The sequence below is a fragment of the Pezoporus occidentalis genome, unplaced genomic scaffold, assembly GCF_034315485.1.
Source record: "Pezoporus occidentalis ecotype Australia unplaced genomic scaffold, CSIRO_AGI_Poc_V1 ctg236, whole genome shotgun sequence".
Taxonomy (NCBI): domain Eukaryota; kingdom Metazoa; phylum Chordata; class Aves; order Psittaciformes; family Psittacidae; genus Pezoporus; species Pezoporus occidentalis.
Genome location: NW_026914244.1, coordinates 913,510 through 920,370, shown reverse-complemented (window position 1 = coordinate 920,370; position 6,861 = coordinate 913,510).

Sequence of the window (6,861 nt, the reverse complement as noted above, 5' to 3'; positions counted from 1 at the left end):
CAGCCCTTCATTCCCGCAGGGAGCCCTTTCCCTTCTATCCCTCATCTTTTCCCCACACCTTTCCCCTCCCCCTCTTTCCCCCACACTTTTTTTTACCCCTCCATCTTTTCTTTTTCTCCCATCTTTTCCCACACTCCCCCGCCCCCCCCAAGTTTTGTTGTTTTTTTTTTTCCCTACAAGCCTTTTTCACTCCTATTTTCCCCACACACCTTTTTTCCCTGCAACTTTCCCCCAGGTGTTTGTTTCACACTGTTTTTCCCCACCCCCTCTCTTCCCCACACGTCCTCCTCCCTCTTCCCTTTACCCCATCCACTTTAGATTTGTCCTTACACGTACATCTGTCTATCCAGCTCCTGCCCTTTTCATTCTCACCTGTGTGAACTGTCCTATCAATTCTTGTATGTTCCATTTCTCCATCTTCTTCCCTGTCCTGATGTTTAAATTCTTTCCTGTGTTTCTTGTACCCCACTGCTTTATGTATCCTCCTCTTTTTATTTCTTGGAATGGTTTGGGCTGGAAAGGACCTTAAGATCATCCAGTTCCAAGCCCCCTGCCATGGGCAGGGACACCTCACACTAAACCATGGCACCCAAGGCTCTGTCCTGCCTGGCCTTAAACACCGCCAGGGATGGAGCATTCACAACTTCCCTGGGCAACCCATTCCAGTGCCTCACCACCCTTACAGTAAAGAACTTCTTCCTTATATCCAATCTAAGCTTCCCCTGTTTAAGTTTGAACCCGTTACCTCTTGTCCTATCACTACAGTCCCTAATGAAGAGCCCCTCCCCAGCATCCTTATAGGCCCCCTTCAGATACTGGAAGGCTGCTATGAGGTCTAATGGTTTCCTATCTGTATGTACAGTGTTGGGTTTTGAATCCCATTTCTGTGCCTCCCTCTATCCAGCTCATTGTCCTTATTTCTTCATTCCTCCCTTTAGCTGGGGAAGGGGAACTGAGGGGTGAATCTAAAGGGGTCCCCACCAGCAGCTGCCTCCAGCCAGAAACAGCCAATCCCTGAGCAAGCAAAGATCTCCCCGAGCCATCCCCAGCAGACCACACCACCAGCATCCTCACAGATAAAAAAGTCCATCACAAGTAAGAGAAGGAACACTGTTCCTGCAGCATTTACACTGAAAGCCATTGACCCCAGGGCAGTAAAAGTTCCTTACCTGAAGTACACACATGCCAAAAGCGTTACCAAGAATCTTGTGAGTCTCACTGTAATAGCAGTAGCAAATGCTTGTGGCTGCTATGAACAACTCAAATGGATCATCATCCTTTATATTTAATGTTCTGCTTTTAATCTCTTGTGCTTGCCTCAGCCTCTTCTTCTGGTGCCTGGAAACCAAAATTATACACAAGCTTCTTGGAAAAGGGTTTGAGTGCATTCAGGCCTAGGTTCATGTCTTAAGTGGAAGTCAAAGGAGGTTTTTTCTCAAGGAAAACAACCTTGGATGACAATGGTGTGTCCCCACGTGCCTTCAGCCCAGGGTGGTGGGTACCACCCGGAACCAGCTGGGTTTGCAAGAACTGCTTGGTTGGCTTCACACAGGTTAAGGTAACCCTTCCTCCCTGGCTGCATTGCAGATTGTAAGTACACACGTGAATCTAAGAACTACATTTCAAATTGCATTCACATTTACAAGTAGATTACATTTACTTTTTCATAATTAAGGAATTCTAATGCTTAATCTGCAGTCAGTCATTAACAGAGGCTAAAAAGCTGAGGAATTAAAGTTTTGGCCTTTTGAGGTTAAAAAGGTGAGGGAGAGATTGGCCCAGGACAACAGAGTTAACCTTAGAGCTCCAGAAGGAAACCAGAAGTACCTCGTGCTGGTGTCAGCTCTATTACAGAAGCCAGATTTTAGCTCTGAAAGACTAAACTTCCTGTAGCTCCTACAGTAACTCATCTCGGTTCTCCTTCCAACTGAATTGCAGAACCAGACACAGCTGTTTTGACTCATGTGAGCAGCCAGCTTGCAAAAGCCCCCAGAGATACAGACCCCTCCAACAGCAGGACTCAGAACTTCCACATCTGTCCTGTGGTTCAGATCAGTGACTTTACGTAACTGACTGTACAAGGTTAAACCAAACCTCAACAACAACATGTCTCTAAAAGCCTTTGTTCTAAAGGAATCCTGCTGTTAAACCCCAGCCCTGGTGGAGTAAACTGTCCTTTCCATCCTAACCCTTCTATTTCCACCTACTGCAGCACTACACAACCAATACTGTGTCACTGGTGTTCTCTGGTATCGCTGAGGGAAGGAAAAGGGGCATTTGGATACACAGTATTCCCATAGGAATAAGACTACAGAAAGCAAACAGAGAACAGCTACAGGAAAACAACACTTAGGCTACATTACCCAATACTGAACGATGAAGTCCCAAGGGATGTCAGGAACCTTGTGTCTCAATAAAAGCAGGTGGATTGTAACATTTAAGCTCCATTGTTTAATAAAACCGCAGTGGTTTGGAAGTTCTCTGTACAAAATCCCAAGTTGCACAACTGTGAGAGACTTTTCCTATTGCAGCTCAACCTGACCTGGCTTAAACTCCAGTAAGGGTTTTCAGAAACATGGTATTAGCCCTCAAACTGACAGCAAAACTCTTCCTAACCCTTCAATGGCAAAGTTGAGCCAAGCTATTTGCATAGATGTATTTATTCTTAGCTTTTAATACTGCTCAAAAAAGAGGCTTGAACTTGAGTATTTGAACAATGAAGTATTCAAAAAAACAGGTGATATCATAGGCAAAATGTGTTTGATAGCACTGGATGTGTTTGGGGATATTTGTTTTAAAATACACCAAAAATTATAAAACTATTGAATTAAAAATCATAAGAGGCTGCAGAACAGTGTTGTGGGGGAGGTGAACCCAGAGAAACCCCATCTAGATAAAACCACCAAGCCAAGCGCAATTCCTTCGGGTAGAGGTATGAAATACTTGCTTAAAAGGGAAAGATGTAAAACATTCAGATTTATTTTTCAAGTGCTTACATAAGCCATGGACCAAACTTGATTGAAACCTGAGGTGAAAGGACTGCAAAGACATATATACAGGTATGTCTAAGGCCATCATAAAATTGAAACCTGACAATTAACTAAACAGAGTTCTGAAGACTTATTTTCTATGGTAGATGCATTGCTCATGTTTATTCTAAGCTTGAATAGCTTCTAAAAAGGAAACACATTCTCATTAATAAAAGGCTACTGGATATACTAAAATGCACCTCAATACCAAGATGTCAGGTGTACTCTTGATCCACTACTGGGATCAAGAGCATGTCTTAAAGGAAGGAGAAATTGGTCACCACAGATGGAACTGAGCTACTTACACCCATCTGATTATTACAAAGTAGGGAGGAACAGAATCTACCTTTAAATATTAATGGATTAATACCTGCAGCAAGAGCTAATGACAATAAATGTAATGCAGAACAAAATGCCAAGTCAGGCTGAAGTTTTCCTAATACACATGCTGCTCAAACTGGCTTTAGAATGTGGGGTTTGGAAAAGATTTCCTTCCCTCCATTAAGGCTGGATCTACAAAGCCACAGATCATTTCAATGCACTCAATTCTAAGTGCCTAGGAGTGTGGTTAATGGACTAGCACCTCTTCCCTTAGTTAAATCGTTCAGCAAATCAAGAGATTCTGTGATACTACACCAAAAACCCAACAGTGCCCAGCTTCTGCAGCTGGGGAATGCACATGAATCAGAGCTGCAGCTCTGAAGCTCCATGGAAGTGTATGAGGGGCAGGGGCTTCCTCTCACATACAGGAAGAGCCATTAAGTTTCTTCAAGTTGACTACAGCACAGATGTATAATGCTTGATGATCCAAATGCAACATCCAATACTAAGCAGCCCGGTGTAGTTCTCAGAAGCACAGAACCTTTCCTCTTGGAAAATGCACTACCAGGATGAAAAACATTCCAGTGTAAAAGCACACAGTATTTGCCAACCAGGAAGCTTGAAGAACCTTCCCCATCTCCCTCCCTCTGGAAGAACAAACTGGCAAAAGAGAAACACATTCTGATTTCAGCAATTAGCCTTCTGCATGACCTCTCAGGTGTGCTCATCTAATGTTAAACATGGGAATTATCCCAAAGGTCTCATCAAAGCTCCCTCTTTATGCTCTGCCGCTGACTACAAGACAGCCATGATTAGTATGAGACCAACCAAATGTTCTGATACTGATGCTGTGGTTGAACAAAGACAATAAATTGTCATTTAGAGAAAACCAGATTCAAAAGAAACAAGACAATTCTGCAATGTTTGATTTCCCAGACAATAATCAGGACTATATTTAAACCCACATTTAAATGAGGAAATTATCTTGAAGTTCGAAAGGGGAAGTTTATTGTTTGGGATCATTTCCTGCTTGCTCTTCTCATGAGGCTCTGATTTTATGGTCAGTGGTGAAGACTGACCCAACCCATCTGCAAGAACTTAGCTGGTACTAGCTCAAGCAATTAAAGCCTTTCTAGCCCCATCCACATTCAACGCAGATGGAATACGGGTGCATAGATTTAAAGACTAAAATACACACCTACCTATAGTCACAAACCTCAACTCCAGGTATCAAGCTGTGTCATCAAGTATCTGGTCTGATACTTTGCACACACTTTAATCAAGCAGTTTTGCATGAGCAAGAGGGATGATCTTCATTTTCAGGGTGTGAGTGGCAGCCTCATTAACGGAGCTGGTAATGAGCAGTGTTCTCATGTCCCTTTGTAGCCACAGGAGATACAGAGAATACAGTACAATCTTGCCCCCTGAGCACAAACACTTGCATCTCAAGTGTGCATTCATAACTGCTTCTTGCAAAGACGAGGTAAGAAAAGCCAACTACTCAGCTCAGACTGTGTCAGAAACTCAAAAGAAAAGAAGATCAAGATTTTTCTTACCAGTTGGTTTTGTGTCTTATTCTGCTGGACCACAAAGGTTTTGCCCTATTTGCTTTTAGTTGTGTGAAGTTTAACCACTATTTCAATATCATTTACCATCTTTCCAGTATTTGTCTAAGTTAAAGGCTTTTCACTAACGTTTCTCTCTCCAAAGCAGTTATTCAGATGCCATTTGGAGGAATGAAGGAAGCTTGATCCATTCTCCAAAGACACAATCAAAGAATCTCCCCATCTAACAAATCAGGTCAGCAGGACATTTTGAGAAGTAGTATTTAAGGGCACAAAGTTCTCAGCAGAACACATAAACTGGCTATTAACAGGAAATCAACATTACTCTTCCACCTACTCTGAATATTATGCTGTAGGGATTGCTGTACACAAAAGATAGTATCTTAGAAAGAAAGTAGGGGTTAAGGAAGTTTAGACCTTCCTCCACAGCAAAAGCACAAAGGCATATTGGTGAACTGTTCTTTTTTGGACAGGGAGAACACAGAAATAAAACACAGCACAATGGCGACCTTAGGTATGAGACAATAGCTCATGATTTCAAGAGTTAAATCTTTTAGGATGTCTAGGAAGGATCCAAGTTTCCCAGACATAGTAACATTAGGCAGAAAATCTGAGTGATTTATCAGTTATTCACTCAAGAATCCTCATACTACAGCCAAGAGGAAGCAGGATGCTGAAGCTACAAATGGGTGCTCAAACACATACCACCACTCATTATCAGAGTTATGATAGAGAAGCCCCTCTCCTCACAGTGGCCTTGCATGCAAGCACTCGTAACTAATCAGTTACACTCCCCAAAGACTGATTCACGTAAGAATCAAGTAAAACCACCAAAGAGAGCAACCGACGTGTCTACACACAGGTTCAGACATAGAACTTGATTATGCTCACTCATGCTTTCCAACCACAAGCACCAGGCCCAAGTTATCCTACAGCAGCACCTAACTAGAATAAAAACAACTTTGCCCACTGGCATGGAGAAAGGGCTCAGCAACAGAACCAGCCCAGAACCATTCTGCCTCAACAGGTTCATTTCTATAATGCCCTTTCATTTCTGTATGTTCATTTCTATAATGCCCTTTTCCAAAAGAAGCCTACCTTGGAATGCGTGTGATCTCGATCTAACTCTGCTCTAGAGCTATGTTATGCAGTGAAGATACTTAAAAGCTCCTCTTAGGCCAGAACAGCAGTTAGTGGATCTTTGTGCCACACTGTGACTCAAGCTGATGTTTCAGTATACTGTTTATTAGACACATGTATTGAGATTAAAGGAGTCAGTGCAAATTCCCAGATTAACCACACGTAACGTACTTGTTCTACGGTTGTTACTATTATAACACATCTCCTTCTATCATCACACAGTGGAGCAGCTACTCTAAAAGACCATTTTCACACATGGAAAGGCTCACAAAGCTGGATCTCAGTTAAAAGGCCTCTCAACTACCCAATGTTTTATCAATAAATTTAAGGTGAACGTAAAGAAAAACCAAACCCAAAACCTTAAGTGGAATGTTCTGATGCATTCATCAGGCTTTAATTCAGTATGCTGCAAGTTCACTCTCAAACTACAATTAGCTATTTAAGAAGCATTTGGTGTGCAATGGAAAAAGCTGAACAGCTTGTGTTCTATCAACCATTTAAAAAGCCGATGCACAAAAGAAGTAATTAGAAAAGAAGAATTCACTGGTTTCCTACATCAGTTCAACATGAAAAGGTTTGTCTTTTTATTTCTTTTTTCTTTTTTTTTTCCAGTTAAAAAACAGTTGGGACTATTATCTCAGTAATAGCTTCCTAAAAAAGACACAGAACAGCAACTTCTCACCGGACTGCAGTTTATATTGTATGGTATGGAATGTTTCTAGGTTTTGACTAAAACCACTTCTTCTAACCATCAGCATCGTCTCAAGATGTCTGGTGTGGAATATTGTCTTCACAAGCTTCTCACT